Consider the following 17,237-nt stretch of genomic DNA (forward strand, 5'->3'; position numbering starts at 1 on the left):
TTCCCGCTCCTGCCTTTATCCTAAAGAAAGGGGTGGGTACATGACTAGGTCCTGCCCTAGGGGTGGGACCAGGAAGAGGGGCAGTTACACCCCTCTCCCCTGCCGGGCTTTCCCCAGGTCAGGGGCTGCGCACCCCTGGAACTGGTTCTAGCCGGCAGATGCGTAGTGAGCACCGGGGTGCCACTCCGCAGTCACCTTCTCGCACAGCCCTACCTACCCAGAATACACAAAACCCTGTCTAGGACCGCCCCTGACAGGAAACCCTTTGTCCAAGCTCTCCTCGCTGGAAGGACTCCCAGCAGCAGGAGGTCAGACTCGTGTCTGTGGTGGCAGCATCCATTTTGTGGAGCTGAGGCTTCAGTTAACTTTAACCGGGCTTCACAGTTACGTACATGTCGTGTCCCTCTAGAAGGGCGGAATGCTAACCTCGTCGCCAGAATTGGTGAGGGGGCAGCATCCCGATTCGTATGACACCTTACTCGACATGTCTTGATAACGCGATACCGAAGTTACCGACATGGTACGCGTTATAATGGAACAGCCATTGGGTCTTGGTTCCGCAAGCTGCAACCGGGCTCGGCTCGTGCCAGAGCCCAACTCACACGGTTCCATGCACTCTGCCTTCAGGATTGTCAAGGCCTGCCATAGGAGTGACTGATAGGAACTCGGGTGTCCATTTTAGGTTAGATATAGGGATACTATACCTACAGCAACGGGCGAGTACGCCACGTTGCCCCAGCTGTCGTGCAGCCAGTTGTGTCAGATTTAGATGGCCATCCAGGAGTGGCATAATACATGCTTCGGCCCCTGGTAGGCCCTGGGTACACCGATGCCCTGAGTTACAGGGTCTGACAGGGTGGCCCAGTTCCAATTGGGTAGTGCACCTAAGGTACACACATTAATTTAGCGAGAGAACAGCTAGGCTGTGGGTCGGATTAGCAGGCCCACAGCCCGAGAAAGTCGTAAACCAGTGAAACAAAAGCAAGAAGTCCGGGTGATCATAGGATTGCAGACCCTACTCTCCTACAATTGTGTTCTTCTGGAATATTCTAAGTTGGTGTGATAGGTTTTCAGGAATATGTTCTGATTTATATTTGGTGTATTTTTAACCTCATAATAATGTAGATTGTGTTTTGTGGCAGACTCATTTCTCCTCATTTGGTCTATTCATTCCCCATCTGAGTGAGTGTGGTGTTTGTATGGATGTGTGAGGTATGCTTGTGAAACGCTTGAGGAATGTGTGATTGTTTTCTCAATGTCGATTGTCCACTCCCATTGTGGTTTATGATTTAATTGTATTCCTTGTCTGAATTTCAAATGACTCTTTAGAGAATATTGGTCGAAATAAAAGAGCTATTAAATAGCATATGGTTGCATTGTATATTTTCCTTTGCAGTCCTGGAATTTTTGTTTCTAATTGACATATATCAGCACTGGCATCTTGTTTGTTGTTCTACAATACAAAGGAAAGCATGCCCGCTTAGAATCTCTCCTACGTGATCCACACTACATAAAGGGCTACATAACCCCCTCAATGACCCCACAGTACCTTTTAGTCCTTATAGACCTTGTAGTAGGGTCTCTAAAATCCAGAGTTAGGTGGGTAGCCCTGCCCTGCGGGAGGGCCGGGCCGAATTTCAAGGCCCCCGGCGCCCTCTTGATGACGACACCAGCGCGCGCCTCGCGCAGCCCCCTGGGAGGTGTAGTCACAGGGGCTGCGGGCGCGGGAGTGCAGGGTCCATGGCAGGAAACAAACAAGGGTAGCCAAGTAGCCGGGGGGACTCCCGGAGCCGTATTCCTCACGGCAACACCGGGAGAGCAGGAGGTGACTGGCAAGCTGGTACTGCTAACAAGCGCGTCCCGCGCTGCGGGAGGGCCGGGCCGAATTTCAAGGCCCCCGGCGCCCTCTTGATGACGACAGCAGCGCGCGCTTTGCGGAGCCCCCTGGGAGGTGTAGTCAAGGTCGCTGCGGGAGTGCAGGGTCCATGGCAGGAAACAAACAAGGGTAGCAAAGTAGCCGGGGGCACTACCGGAGCCGTATCCCTCACGGCAACACCGGGAGAGCAGGAGGTGACTGGCAAGCTGGTACTGCTAACAAGCGCGTAAGCCTAGTGTGCGTAAGTACACCGTGTTAAAAACTGTACCAACCAGCGAACCTTATCTTCTAGGGCTTAAAAGCATCCTTAGTCATTTTCTATTGACCAGGTTTCGGCTCACCCTCATCCATTACCTCATGGCACACCCTCGCGGCTTCCACAGAGGCCAGTGCCTCATGCCCTGTGGCTGCAACAGTGAGTCTCCTCAAGACATGATGCACTTTATAATGTTTTGTAGTTTTTATGCTGTCCCTAGAAAGTTATTTATTATTCCCATTCTCAAAAAAGTGGGTGTAAGGCGTGTGAGACCAGCTCTTATCTTTTTACAACTCCTCTCTAATGACACTGTTTCGCATACGCTTCACTTTTTACGGGTCGCTGTTAGACTCAGGTCAAGCTGCGATTAACTTCTGTACTGTAATTCATGAATTTCTATTTTATGTTTTGATTAACTTGGACATATTTTATTTGTCAATCTGCAACTTGGAAGATGTTTTATCATTTTACTTACCTTTTCCCAAGCCAATAATTGTATCTTCGTACCCTAGGACCCAGACTAGTTCCGGACCTCGGCCTCTTCAGGGAGCAGTAGCATTTCTAAGTGCGGGGTCCCACTGTCTTGAGTGTAACCAGGCGCTCTAAAAGTGGTTTTATTATTATTTTGTATGACTTTTATGGTTTTCCTTTGTAAAACCGAATAAAGTTTGTTGATAATAATCACTAGGGGATTCATTTACAGGGTAGCATGGTATCCCTCACAATAACTCCAGGAGTCACAGTCCACACAATGTACATGCTTTGTTCCCCCTACTTCCAACCTTACATATACCCCTAATCACCTGCCCAAACCTCCCCCTGATGATGCCAATGTGGTCCTCCGTCAACCCACAGACAATATTTTTGGCCTCTTTGAAACTGCCCATACAATAAAAATGCTGCAGTTGTAAATACATATTAACTACCATTTGTTGTGTTTGAAACATTTTATTGAATAATAAAACCTAATAAACATAATCTGATTATTAAAGCAAAACAGAACATCAGTTGCCATACACATAAGAGGCAAAAGTTGTACATAAACATCAACATACTGTAACACTGCAAAGTTATGTAGAGCACAATGCCTAATTTCGGGCAATCTTTAAAGTTCAACGATAGAAACGTTCATAAAGAACAGGAAAGGAAAGAAAGAAGGTGGGATACAGTAATTTCATTAATGTAATGCTTCCTACACATAGAAAAACAAAATTAATTATTTTCCTTAAGCAATAATGTCTGCACACTAAAATACTATGAGAAATATATTGAACAATGAACATTTCATGTGAAATTTGAATTCAATTTGAATACTTTAACCTCCTCAGCATTATTTGACTCATGATTCCAACCTGAATGCTTTCTGGAAAGGAACCGCCTCATGGGGTTCAAATCACATATTTTCCAACAATAGGATTCAAATGATAAACTTGAATTTCAATTCAATTAATTGATTTCGGCCGTTTTGGAGATCAGCAATTTTAAATATATACAAAGTCCATACACTTTTGTAAAATTGTCACCTAAACTTGAATTCAATCCACCTTTTGATTAAACACTTCCCATTCCAGCAAGCATCACAGGACCACTTGTTCTTATCTTCCCAATTAGTGATAATGCTTCAGATGGCAACAACAATAAATATGTTTAGAATGTTACCTCCGAAAGGAAAAACATGCCATTTCTGAATCATGGTGCACAATAAAATGTAGGAACAGAAGGGCATTTTTAGGTGTAACATTCATTAAGGTTTGACCAGGCTTGAAACTAGAGTTCCTGAACTTTTGGACATTTAAATGTCATATTTTAAAAGAGTTCAAACAGACTCAGCACGAGCTCTGCGAAAAATTGAAGCTGAGTGAATTGTACTTAGAGAAAATGTGCTGATTAGTAATCTATTGATGTAAAATACAGTGGTCAGGCAATGCTTGTGGATCTAATCTATTCAGATTTTAACTCCATAGTTTGTTCAATAAATTGACTAGGCATAATACTTGAAGGTCCATCTCTCAGATCAGTTCATTTACAGTTTTATTTGCAATAACACTAAAAGAGATCAATGAAAAATAGATTTTAAAAGCCATGGGTAGAATTGATCCTTGGTCTAAATCTAGATTATAGTCTGCAATAGAAACCAGTACAAACAGATCAAATATAAAAGGATTGAATATGTTTATTATAGTGGTTTAGAGTAAACCCAGAAGACACACATTGGTCCTAAAACTCAGAAAATGTATCTAAAGATTATGATTACATCCAATTTATGTCCAAAGACCGCTTTAGATGCTTTCCTGTTTAAGTGACAACATTTGCAAATATACTTAACAAAACATTAAAGCTGGATGTCAGAAATTCTGTCTTTAAGTATTGTGTAAGAGTTATGTGTGATGATTTTTATTTGATCTGAAGCAACACTATCATAAAATAGGTATGTGCACAGGTTATCATTCAACTAACATTATTAGCAAACTTATTTTGGAGGGAATTGAAAAAATTGCATCATGTACCAAGGGTTTTATTGTTCAAAAATCCACTGGTTCGGTAATTCACAGAGTTTGCAAATGCTAAACCCCTTTTTGAAATGTACTAAGCCCATTTAACAATTCAGAATTTGGAAGGGGAATGTTAATAGTGTCCCTTCCGAATATGTAATACATCCTTAAGGTATGTATTAAGCTTTGAAACCATATGTGGGCTGAAAAACAGTAACACGAGGTAGTAACCCAAGGGGACATTTGTGAATCTGAAAGTAAAATGGGGTGCATTAAAAATGCCTTTATTTAAAAGCCATCACAGACAAAGTAGTGTGCTGACTCCACGAGCAACCACTTTTACCAAATGGATTATTAATACATGAACCTCAGTATTTCCTATATTGCTGAAATGTAGTCTCTAATATTTTTGTCATGTGGCGTAAATATTTGTTTCTGTTATTTTATTTCCCATTTCAATATTGTCATGAAATGTACCTATTCTTTTTGTCAAACATATTGAAATATCTTTATCACAATTTTTGGGGCATTCTAAAAAATGTTTTCACTCTCTAACTTAAAGCGTCCTAAGAACAATACTGACGCCAGTTCCTGGTTTCTCCTAGATCATTTAGCTTTCTCACTAAACCAAGCACAATATTGATTTGAGAGGTGGTTATTGTAGTCATATGCACTGGGGTTCGTTTTAAAAAGACAAATATTGACCTTCCTTTATCTTTAGAAATAATACTTGCAAACATTTATATTATATAATTTCAGATAATTTACTGATAAAGATATCAGATAAAGATCCCCTAATTTCTTATACCTTGTGGTATCAAAAATCTGCTACAATTGACAGACTTCTCTTCTAGATAAATCCAGGTTTGAGAAGGTATTAACTGAGATTATCAACTTTCCGTTATGTTAACACATTTTCTCAGTGCACAGAGTATTTTTCCTACATTGATCACAACATTTCAAGCAATGGTCTGTGCTTAAAGGTACAATGAAGGGGTAAAAATGTATTTCTACCACAATCAAGAAACCCTTGGGTCTATGAGGATTACGGTTGCAAATTAAGACCTAGCGAAGATGAAATATCCCTTTAAAAGGAGGATTTCCCTCACCCACCATAGCTGCCATGCTTCCTCATTCGGAATCTCCTCGCACAGTTATACCTAGTCACGGTACGGGGTACAACCCCCTCACTGAGAGGGAGGAGTTCAGGCATGTTTTTTTATAGAGAAAGGTATACTAAATACCACAATAATGAGCTCAGGGTAGGGAGGGCAGCAGAATGAAAGTTAAAACTTGGTAAAGGGTATATGCAGCCTGATTCATCAAAGGTAATTGCGCTCGCAAATGGCCAGATTCTGAGAATCTGGCCCTTTGCGAGTGCGATTTTTGCATTTGGGATTCATCATCCCAAATGCAAAAATCGGTAATTGCGAATTCGCAATTTAGCGAGGAATTACATTTAAGGAATCTCTATTTGAGATTCCTTAAATGCAATTCATCATCCATTTTTAAATAGCGAATTCGCAATTTCGGCCCGCTATTTACCGCGAGGTCAAACCTCGTGGTAAATAGCGAAAACTTAGAAAAATGCTTTTAAAAGCATTTTTTTAAGTTGCATGTTGCACACACACATGTCCTTTGGACATGTGTGTGCGCAACACCTGTTCAAATTTGCATTTAAGGGGTGCTACAGGGTGTCCTTTGGACACCCCTGGCACCCTTAAAATCGCTATCTTATTTGCGATTAGCAAATTGCTAATCGCAAATAAGGAATGTGTAGGAATCGCATTTTATTTTGCGATTCCTACATGAATACCGTTTTGCGAGTCTCAAATAGCGATTCCTTATGAATCGCTATTAGAGACTCGCAAAACGGTACTTTGATGAATCAGGCTGATGGTTTTCATTATTTGTACTCCCTTGGGCCACGATTAAAAACAGGGCACTGTGGTAGAAAAATATATGCACTGTTAGTGTTAATAGGAGGTCAACATGTTTCAGCCTATTAACCTTTCAAAGAAGTGTTTGCGGCTTTCTTCAGGACCTAATCAAAAGTGCTGCTGCTCATTGTACTCAATCAATAACAAGCATTGGCATAGCCAATAGGTCTCGCCTTTGGGACCTTATAAGTGTTTAGCAATGCAGATCCAGTAACAATGTGAAATAATTTCTATTAAAAAAAAGAAGACGGAGGAGGAGCTTCGCACGCAACCAAGATGGCCGCGTGAGCACAGGGCTCCCGAGACCTTCGCAACCTCCCATACTTAACCTGATAATTATCCTGACTTCGTTGACGGGCTATTGAAGACGAACCACTGCTGAGACGAGAACCATTGTCCAAATTTGAATCGGACTTCAGGGACCGAAATAACGACGATCTGAAGATGGCGGCCTGCCCCTCGGAGTTGCCCGGGGCTCGAGTTGGCATGGTGCCCAGGCAGAAGTTGAACAACAATGGCCTGAGGGGGTAAGGACTGTCGTGCTGATTTGGACTTTCACTTTCGATTTTGAGGCTCCAGTCTGATCCTGGATGAGAGCGTTCCCTGCGGGCAGAGGGCTATCGGACTGCACGACGATCAAGGGTGCTGTCCTGAGTGCGTGTACTGTGACTGGACGGGCCTGTGCCCTCTGGTTGCCACTGATAGTTTGGTTGCGGTTCCGAGTGCTGCCATCTTCTCTCGTTGTCTATTGCTTCTGGTGATCTCCTTGTCCACAATGGCGGCCAGGCCTGATGGGGACAAGCAGAAGTCCAAGACCACTCGGCGCGGTGGTTATACTCAAGCAAATAACATGGACCGATATGCCCAATCTAAAGGATCCCCCAGTGGACCGGGTAGGTCACTGGAAGAAACTAGGGATGGCCCGACCTCCTCGACGGAATTGACTTTGCAGGATGTCATGGGCGCCATTGACGGAATGAAAGCCTCCATCGGCCAACAATTTGAGACTCTTGCCCACAAGCTGGATACTGTTTCGATCAATGTCAATTTGATCCGAGCAGATTTATCAAAAACTAATAAGAAGGTCAAATCTTTAGATCTGAAGACCTCCAGCCTGACGGGTGACATGTCTGACTTGCAGACAGAGGTCCGCAATTTGCGGACATCCAACGATCTTTTTGCTCGCCGGTTGGAGGACTTTGAAAGTAGGCCCCGGCGTAACAATGTACGTATTATTGGGGTCCCGGAGAAGTCGGAGGATCTGGTGGCTGATTTTTTTGTGTAGGATCCTATAATCAATCACCTCGCATCTAAAGGACTGAGCAAGTTTGTTGCGGTTGAACGTGCCCAGAGAGTACCGGGTGGTAAACCGAAGTTGGGTGCCCCGCCGCGGCCTATCACCAGAATTTTTAACTTTAGGGATAGAGACGCTATCCTGCAGGCTTCACGGGTGGGTGGACCTATGAAATACGAGAACACTACTGTAAGTTTCTACCCGGACTTTACACAGGCGGTTCAAAAGCAAAGACTGGGATTTCTGGGTGTTAAACGGCGACTGAGAGAGGTGGGACTGAAGTACGCAATGCTTTTTCCAGCTAAGCTGCGCATTGAATTGGAGGAACGGACATATTTCTTTGATTGTCCAGAGGTGGTGGGAGACTGGCTCGACACTTTGCCCCATCAACGTGGTCGGGAGGAACAATCTGGAGGAGCGGAGGGCGGTCCGACGGAGCAGGAATAGGAGCATGGTTTCCGGTTTCTGAACTTTACTGATAGCCTCAGACTGTGGTTCGATGACTTTTGTTGTGTGATTTGATGTGTCACGGCGGGGCATTTGGTGGGACTCTTTCCTCCTCTGGGTTTCTTTTAGTAGATTAGTTTGATGCTAGGGCGACAGGCACACTGCAAGTTGGGGTGGCTATTTAGTCTTACGCAGGGGTGCAGGGTGGGGGGGGTTTGTAACGGGTCTTTGGTTCGGGGGTGGGGGGGTGTTTGTTTAAGTGTGTTTTGGTTTCGTACAAGGCAACGTATTGTTCTATCATTTGATCTGGATGCTGAGCTCTGAGGGGGGTTGGATTTGCTTTCACTTTCGGGATGGGGTAGGGGATTGAGACTAATGAGTTGGAATGTGAATGGGTTGGGGACAGGATTAAACGTGGGGTTGTGTTACAACTGTTGAAACGGCTTTCCCCTGATGTGGTATTATTGCAGGAAACACATTTGATCGGTAGCACTTGTCATGCCATGAACCGGAGAGGGTATCGTCTGGTCGCCCACGCAGGGTTCTCCTCTGGATCCAGAGGGGTGGGTATCCTTGTTAGGAGTTCTCTCCCTTTGGAAATTGATGCAACGGTCCTGGATGATAGGGGGCGCTACGTCGCTCTCACTGGACGGTAGAACTATATCCTTGCTCTCGGTTTATGTTCCCCCGGGTTTGCAGTCAACTACTTTTGCGGACTTGGGGCGGGCAGTACTGGGACTTCCCGAAGGGACTCTGGTCATGGGCTGAGATTTTAACTCAGTTGTCTCTGGCAGGGAAGATCGACACCCGTCCAGGGACCTCACGGGATCACAGAATTGGCTTAGCGGCTTTATAGATACTCTGGGCTTGGTGGACTGTTGGAGATTGATGCACCCTACCCAGACCCAATACACTTTCCACTCGGGTGCACACGGTAGCCTTTCTAGAATTGATTACGTCTTGATGCCAGCTGCGCAGGCCCCCTCCGTTACTGAGGTTTGCATTTGGCTCGGGGAATATCCGATCACTCTCCGCTGTGGCTTCAGATGGAGTTGCGTGTAGGTGCGGAGGGACGAGTAGCTCCGATTAATCCATGGTATTTCCGTAACCCTAAGACCTGCGCTGCATTGGTAAAATCTCTTGACCAGTATTTTGTTGAGAATGAGGGATCGGTGTCTTCGGCGGTGTCGCTCTGGGAAGCTTTTAAGACGGTCATTCGAGGTCAGGCGTTGTCATTGATTGCTGGCGCTAAGAAGAATAAGAATGAGGAGGTGGTTAGCCTAGGAAGATTCACATTTATTATTGCGCGACATTGCATTGCCCAGCTTGTCTTATTCTGATAGGGAGCTGATGGATACTGTAATAACTGCGGATGAGGTGGCTCTGGCTGTCCGTTCCATTCGTTCGGGGAGGGCGATGGGTCCTAATGGTCTACCCATTGAACTCCACAAATTGCGCCCTGACAAACTGGCACCGTATCTTCGTGATATGTTCCTGGAATCACGAGATAGGGGCTCCCTTCTCCATGATCAGCATCTTGCGACCATTGTGGTGATTCACAAGGAAGGGAAGCCAAGAGACCGATGTGCCTCTTATAGGCTGATATCACTCCTTAACGCGGAACCCAAGATTCTTGCAAAATTATTAGCCAATTGTATAATAAAGGTGATTAGTGACTTGATTCATCCGGATCAATCCGGTTTCATCCCGCGTCGGAATACAGCTCTGAATCTACGGAGTCTGCATGGGGTTCTCGCGAGAACTGAGTCATTGCGTGAGCCGGCCATCTTGGCTTCCTTGGCTGCCACGTTGGCCTTTGATACTGTGGAGTGGCCGTATTTGTGGGCCGTACTAGCCAAGTTTGGTTTTGGGCCTGGCTTCATTGGCTGGGTGAGACTCCTCTATGAGGACCCACTGGCGCAAATTGTGGTGAATGGTCGGGTCTCTGAGCCTTTCGTTCTCGGGAGGGGTACGCGTCAGGGTTGTCCTTTGTCACCGCTCCTGTTTACCCTTGCTCTTGAGCCCCTTGCCGCCTGGATTAGATGGGAACCGTCGATGAAGGGTATTCAGTGGGCTCCGGACTTTGAGGATCGTATTTCGCTTTACGCAGACGATATACTGTTGTACCTGACGTCGCCCCGGAAATCGTTAATAGTTGTGTTTGATGTCCTCACCTCTTTTGGTAGGAATTCTGGCCTAGTTATCAACTGGACTAAATCTTACCTATACCTCCTTTCGGGGGATGTCCCCCTTTTGCCACGTGTGTGTCCCATCCAGGTTACGCAGATGGGTTTTAAGTACCTCGGGGTTTATGTATCGTTGGACCCGGTTGTTCGATACGAACGGAATCTGCTCCCACCGCTAAATCGGTTGAAGCTTGACGTGGTGGGCTGGCACAAGCTGCCGCTTTCGCCGCTCGGCCGTGCGGCTCTTTTTAAGATGATGTCGCTGCCACGCTTTTTGTATGGTCTCCAGAACACCCTTGATTTAGTTCCGGCGAGCTATTTCCGGGCAGTGGAGGGTCTCCAGAGGAGGTTGATCTGGGATGGGCGATCGAGTACCGCCCTTGCCAAGCTGACGCTTCCATGGTATGATGGTGGTATCGCTCTCCCTGACATCAAACGATATTACTGCGCGTCTCAATTGGGGGCCATTAATCATGGCATGTATGGTCCCGAATTGAACCCCGCGTTTGCAATGGACAGGTGGTTGCTGCCGGGGGGCGATTACTATTCCAGATCGGCTGGGAGGGAGCTCTCGGGGCCCACGAAGATTGCAGTACGGGTATGGAACTGTGCAAATAGTGCGATGGGTTGGAAGGACCGACTGACCCAAGCGACCCCGCTTTTCGCTTCTGGGAAGCTGGGTATTTTGTTTGAGAAATGGGATATGATTGGAATTAGTAGGGTGAGTGACCTCTGGGTTAAGGGCAAGATTAAATCCTTTGAGGAATTGAGGGCGGAGTTCCAATTGAGTGAAAGGGAGTATTTTCGATATGCCCAGGTCCGCCATGCTTTGCAGTCTGTTTTTCCTGAGGGTGTGAAGATTCCGGAGTCTACTCCGCTCGAGGATAGAATATTGGATGGTCATGTACCAGATAGTACTATCTCTTTGATCTATAAAAACCTAATCAACGATAGGACTGATCTGTTGGTACAGCTCCGGGACGTATGGACCGGAGATGGCCTTGAGTTGGATGATGAGGATTGGCAGTCTGCGACCTCCTCTCCTAAGGAGGTCGCGATTAAGGCCAGTCTCCGGTTGGTGCAGCTCAAAATCCTACACAGAATGTATGTGACTGGCCCCCGTTTGGTTATAATGGGTTTCTCGGAGGATGGTCCGTGCAAGCGTGGTTGTGGGCTGCTTGGGACGTTTCTGCATTTTATTTGGGAATGTCCTGAGGTAGCTGCCTTTTGGACTGGGATACACAATAAGATGGAGGAAGCTACTGGTGTTGCTCTGCTGCCGGAAGCCAGACGTTGTCTCCTGAATGACTGGGAACCAACTGTCTATGATGTGGCGCAGATGCAGTGGGCGACCCTGGGAAATATGGTAGCTAAGAGAGACATAGCACAGTTGTGGGGTTCCCAGAGGCCACCTGCGGTCGAGTCATGGATGTAAAACATGGATTGGTGCATGTTTAGGGAGAAGACTGTTTACGTGGCACGGGGACGACCCAGGAAGTGGAGTAAGATCTGGGGTCATTGGAACATTTACCGTGGGGACATTTGCACTCCTCCTCTTGTGGATATTCCTGAAGTTCCACTTTCCCCCTGACCTACCATTCCTAGTATTGTATTATGCATACCTTGTCTAGAGCTCGTTTCTCCCCTCCTGCTTCCCTCCCCTATTGCTAAGTGTGTACCTTACTATATTGTTTTTTTCCTTCCTCGTTCAGACTGGTATCCTTCTGTATCGTGTTTATTGCCTTTTTTGTTTCTTTAATTTTCAATAAAACGTTTTTAAAAAAAAGAAGACTATAAACTAACTAAGCTAGACGTGACTTTATAACTGGTTAATCAAACGTTTCTGGAGTGTTAGTATATAACAACAACTCCTTTTTTCTATGGCGTGTCATATACAATTGATGCTATGGTAAGAGTACACAATGTCAAAAAATTCAATACTGCTTTTATATCAATTTACTTTTGAAAGCTTGAAGTGAAAGACAATTCTAAATGTCATTTGCTTATGAATAGGCGCTAATGACTATTTCCGGATGACAATGTAGTTAGCATTTTTTTTGTATAAGATGTGTTAGAAGTATGGGTAGGTAAAAATGCTATTTTGGCCAAAGGCTCTCCTTTTTTTATGCATGCTAGTTTTAATTTGTACACAGAATCACATTTTTTTAATGTGGTACACTGTAATGTTAGATGAATCTGTTTTACACTTTTGATAAGCAATGTATGACAATCAACCTTTCTTCGTCCCTGGTTTTAAACTGATTCAGGTTGGAACAATCAAGGTGTTTGTTGACTTTGCCTCAGAAATGGTTGTTTCTCGCATGCTGCTTTCATGCGACTTAAATCCGTTTAGTGGAAGAGGCGGCTGCATGCCTGCAGAAATGGCCAGATCAGTACTTGGCTGTTTCAGTTCACCAGTGGGGCTAGAATAGAAGCTGTTAAGGACAGAGGCTTAGCTTCCCATTGGTGCAGCAGGTGCAGTGGCACCAGGTCCCAGATGCCTTAAAAGAGCACTTAACCCTGATAACTGCTATTTGTCACAGTTCAGAGACCTGAGGGGCCCACAGAACAATGACGGTTGCTGTTTTCCACAGTGCAAACAGAGGGCAGGGATCACATTTTCTTTCCTGCCTTAGGGCCCAAGGCACACTGGCTAGGCCACTGGTTAAGGATGCATTGGGGAAGAGGTGGCGAGACAGGTGGATTATTTCAACAGCTCGACGATGACTTCATGCCTGAGTATTAAAGTATTCATTGCAATTAAAGACTGAAGCAGGAATAGATCTCATAATATAGGAAGGACTATGTACAAATGCAGCTCGATTAGCGGCTGCCTTTTAACTTCTCACCTCTCCTAATGTACAGTTTTATTTTAGATGCAGACATAAATTGTGACCTATGAATATGTTTATCTATCTTTATGTTCAAATGACCCATCTTTTCCATATGCAAGTATCAGACAGGTCGGGAAAGCCTAATGACTTTGAACTTGATAAAGCCACATTAATCACTGGTCTTGAAATGCAAATGGCAGCATTAGGCACGCAGAGGTGTATTCTACGTAATCTCATTATGTTCAGGGTACGGGAGAGTATTTAGGGCATAAAGCACTTTGACAAAAACATTTCTGCCAACATAGAAATTCAATCTTCTTTGTCCTACCTTAGTATACAAGTTGTACCACATTCTTTGTATACCTGAATTAAATAGGCACACAAAATAGTACCGTATTTAAAGGCCCAGTTCAAAATTACAGGGAAGGTGCCAGACTACACAACGGTGCAGTCTTCAGTGTGTGCTGTCATGCCACACAGGGGGAGTACACCAGAATATGCTGGAAAAAGCATGTGGTGCCCCAACGTAGGCACAGTTGTAAACCAGCAGTCTGCTTACAAAGTAAAGCGTCTGGCAGCTAGAAACGAGGTGGCACATTTCCCCTGCAGGTGGTTGGGGTCTGTCACCATCCTGTCAGGTGGTGGTATACAATCAGTGCGCCTCCTGACTGCTTGTTTTCTCTTTCACCCGTGTCAATAATACAGTGCAGTCGCAAGACAAAAGGTTTTCCCACATTTGAACGTGGCCATGCCCAAATACAAAGGAAAACATGCCGCTTAGAATCTCTCCTACATGATTAACACTACATAAAGAGCTATGGAAGTGTCTGCAGCCTCTTCTGTAGAACAAAAGCCAAAATGCCCATGGGACGCAGAAAGAGGGTGCACTCTGATGCTTCATCATGTACGAAGCCTTTGGCGTTCGTCTTTACTAAGCGAGTGACAGAGTTAGTGGAGTGTTTATTGCCCTCTATGTCACTCTACTTCTAAGCACCTAAACAGCTTGTACCCTGGTTACTGTCATCTGCTCACCTACATTATGCTTAATATAAATAGCGCACAATTTTGGCGTTTGTGTCTGCCTACAATATGGACCTGATACAAATAGCAGTACCTACAAGGTGGATGGTACAATTCAACAAGAGTCTAGGATACTCCAGCACAACGGACTTTGCATCAATATTACGGGGCATCAGTCTTGATGGCAAGGCAACTTAAAACGTATCATTATTGTATACATTATTATCAGAGACTATACTTGCATCTTGGATACAACTTTACAACAGACTTTTATAAATTTTCGTACAGTTGTGTGTATATAATAAAACAACCTACCCACCATAATTGATCTATCTATTCATGTTTTTGGGTTCTGGAGTAGCATGCTACTCGCTGAAAAGCACTTCAACACTTCAACAGGGGTAGCAAGCGCTATATAAATGCAAAACCTTCCCTCTTCTACCCCTCCGCTATCTTTTTCAACCCAACTAACAGGCCAACATTCCAGCTCTCAAATACATTTTATATTTCCCTACACTAATTCACCACTAATCATTTTTGGATCCTGGAGTAGTGTGCTACTCATCGAAAAAGCGCTTCAAAGTTTGTCAGGGGTAGTAAGCGTTATATAAATGCAAATACATTACAATTACTGTTTACATCGGGCTGCACTAACACGAGGATAGAAGTAGAGTGGGGCTTAGAGTTGATCTGCCCAGAACGAAGCCTAAATACCTTAGTAGTAAGCACAAAGTGAAAAAATAGGCCTAGGCCTCATCTCATTTTGTAGCTTATCCACCTCTTTTTGTAAAAGAGAACAAATTCTTGCAGTAGCCAATCAGAGCAGCCTCACCCCATAGAACCTTCCTGAGAGAGCCTGAGAGCCTCAGATTTTCGTAGCCGTTGTGAACAGCAACATCATAGGACAATAAGGCTGAGCTTTTCCAGGGGAGGAGGGTGGGCGCATGGGAATCTATGAAAGTTACCAATACTCGGGAACCAATGTTACAGGTAAGTAACTCGTTTTCTTACCCCAGTATTGGAACTTTCATAGATTCCCATGCTTTGTATCAGAATAGCTAGCAGTAAAGAAAGAAGCATATTTTGTAACATGTGTACCTGTAAATGTCATACATAATCCTGATAAGAAAAACAGATACACATTTGCATCACAAAGCAGAACAATGACAAGTAATACAAAATATGCAAACAGGAAGGCGGGATAGTAAGGAAAGCTCACCGACTTATTGGAAAAGGTTCCTCAAAACCGCCTGGCCCACTGCTGCATCCTCTTTCACAGAAGAATCCAAGCAGTAGTGGCGAGTGAAGGTGTCGACACTGCTCCATGTCGCCGCTCTACATATATCCTTGATCGGGACACCCGAGAATAGAGCCACAGATGAAGCCATTGATCTCGTAGAATGAGCACGAACTGCTCGTTGAAGTGGTTTCCCCGCTGCTTGATGGCAAAAGTGTATTGCACTGGATATCCAGTGGGAAATGCAGGGTTTAGAAACTGGACACCCCTTCCGTGGAGCACTGAATGAAACAAAAAGCTGGTAAGATTTTCTGAATAGACTCGTTTGCTCCAAGTAGAACTTGAGACATCTGTGAATGTCCAAAGAGTGCAAAGCCCTTTCAGCTGGCGTGGAGGGCCGCGGGAAGAAAGATTTTAAGACCACCGGCTCATTCAGATGAAATTCTGAGGGTACCTTCGGAATAAATTTAGGATTTGTCCTTAGGATGAGAACATCATTTTTGAATTGTAGAAAAGGTTCCTCAATTGTGAAAGCCTGGAGCTCACTAACTCTTCTAGCCGATGTGAGGGCCAAGAGAAGAGCCAGTTTCCATGAGAGAAACTTCAGGTCGGCCCTATGAATAGGTTCAAATGGGGCCTTCATTAGATGGGATAGGACCAAATTAAGATGCCAGGCTGGGGGTGGAGGCCGGACTGGTGGAAAAACCCTGAATAAACCCTTCAGGAATTGTTTAATGATCCTTGCAGACCAAAGGGAAGGACCGGATGATGATCGTCTAAATCTAGAAATGGCCGCTAGATGTACCTTTACAGAAGAAGGAGCCAATCCAGATTTCGCAAGAGAAAGGATGTAAGGCAAGAGTTGGTGCGGTGCAGAAGTATATGGATGTAGACCTTCTCTCCGACACCAAAGGCAGAATCTCTTCCACTTAGCCCGATAGGTTTTATTCGTACTAGGCGCTCGGGCCTCGGCCAAAATGTCTTTACATTCTCCTGAAAGACTTAAACCCTGGAACTCTCTGAACTCAGGAGCCACGCTGTCCATCGTAGTGACTTCAGGTCTGGATGCAGAACCTGTCCATGAGTCATTGTCAACAGTGATGGAACAGGACGCAGGAGAATTGGTTGATCCTGGGAGAGGAGAAGAAGTTCTGTGTACCAAAACTGCCTGGGCCATGCTGGTGCGATCAGAATCATTCCGCACGGTTCTGCCTTGAGCTTGTGGATCAGTCTCGGGATCAGCGGAATAGGAGGAAAGGCATAAACAAATGCGCCGTACCAGGCAATCAAAAGCGCATTCCCCAAGGATCCCCGATGGTCAACCCTGCTTGCGTAGGACTGGCATTTGGCATTTCGGGGAGTTGCAAACAGATCGATGGTTGGGGTCCCCCAACGTGCAAACAGTTCCTCTAGAATGGTCTGATCCAGTTCCCATTCGTGTCTGATAGTCTTTTGGCGACTCAAAGCGTCCGCTGTGGCATTGAGTGTTCCCGCCAGATGTTCCGCTGAAAGGGTTATGTTGTGTTGGATTACCCAATTCCAAAGCCTCTGTGCTTCCTTCGAAAGGGTGCAAGATCTTGTTCCGCCTTGCTTGTTTATGTAGTGCATGGCTGTGGTGTTGTCTGTACGAACCAGCACTGAACGGTTGAGGATCC

Source organism: Lissotriton helveticus, assembly GCF_964261635.1.
Source record: "Lissotriton helveticus chromosome 1_1 unlocalized genomic scaffold, aLisHel1.1 SUPER_1_unloc_33, whole genome shotgun sequence".
Taxonomy (NCBI): domain Eukaryota; kingdom Metazoa; phylum Chordata; class Amphibia; order Caudata; family Salamandridae; genus Lissotriton; species Lissotriton helveticus.